Below are 1107 nucleotides of genomic sequence, written 5' to 3'. Positions count from 1 at the left end.
TGCACATTGCTGTCTTTGACACGGTTGTTCACGTTGTAGATATTAGCATATAGTTAATCAAATTTAAAATGATAAACATTAACTTCTATTTTCAAATAGATGGAATTAGTAGTTCAATCAGCTCAGCTATCCTATATACATACTTGCATGATTTCCCCCCTTTTTTCCCTATTTTTTCTCCTTTCCCTCATCTTTGTTGTTTATTCCTTATGCTCAGTTTCTTTCTGTTTTACTATATCTAATATACGTTTCAGATTTTATTCTCTCAGGTTCTTACACTAGATAGACAATATGGTATTTAAACATGTGGGTCTGCTTTATTTCACTAATGAGTATAGCATCTAGTTGCATCCATTTACCTATAAAAACCTTAACTTTACCTTTCTTTATAGCTGAGTAATACTCCATTGTATAAAAATACCACATCTTTTCTATCCATTTCTCAAGTGATGGGCATTTTGGTTGTTTCCAAGATTTAGCTATCACAAATTGTGCTGCTATAAACATGGGTGCACATATATTACTGTGATGTGATATTTTTAGTTCTTTTGGAAAAATACTCAGAAGGGGAATAGCTGGGTTACATGGGATTTCCAGTCCTAGTTTTCTGAGGAGTCTCAACACTGATTTAGATAGTGATTGCACAATCTACATTCCCACCAATGGTAGAAAAGGGTTCTTTTATCCACATAGCCTCTCCAAAATTTGTTATTAGTTGATTTCTTTATTAAATCCATGCTTTCTGGAGTGAGATGTTATCTCAATGTTGTTTTAATTTGCATTTCTTGAATGACCAATGCTGTGGAGCATTTTTTCAGGTATTTATTTGCCATTTGTGTTTCTTCCTCTGAGAAGTGTGTATTCATCTCAGACACTCTTTTTTGGATTGGGTCTTTGAATTTTGAGGGCCTGATTTTTTTTATTTCTTTATATATTCTAGATAGAAGTCATTTGTCCAAGTGATTGTTGGTTATGATTTTTTCCCAATTTGTGGGTTATCTTTTCACTCTGTTGGTGATTTCTTTTGACATGCAGAAACTTCTCAATAAAATGAGATACCAGGAGCAGGGGAGATGGCTCAGTGGAATAAGTACTTCCCTGGCAAGC

This window comes from Octodon degus, unplaced genomic scaffold (genome assembly GCF_000260255.1).
Source record: "Octodon degus isolate 3935 unplaced genomic scaffold, OctDeg1.0 scaffold00067, whole genome shotgun sequence".
NCBI lineage: Eukaryota > Metazoa > Chordata > Mammalia > Rodentia > Octodontidae > Octodon > Octodon degus.
This window is presented reverse-complemented; position numbering follows the sequence as displayed.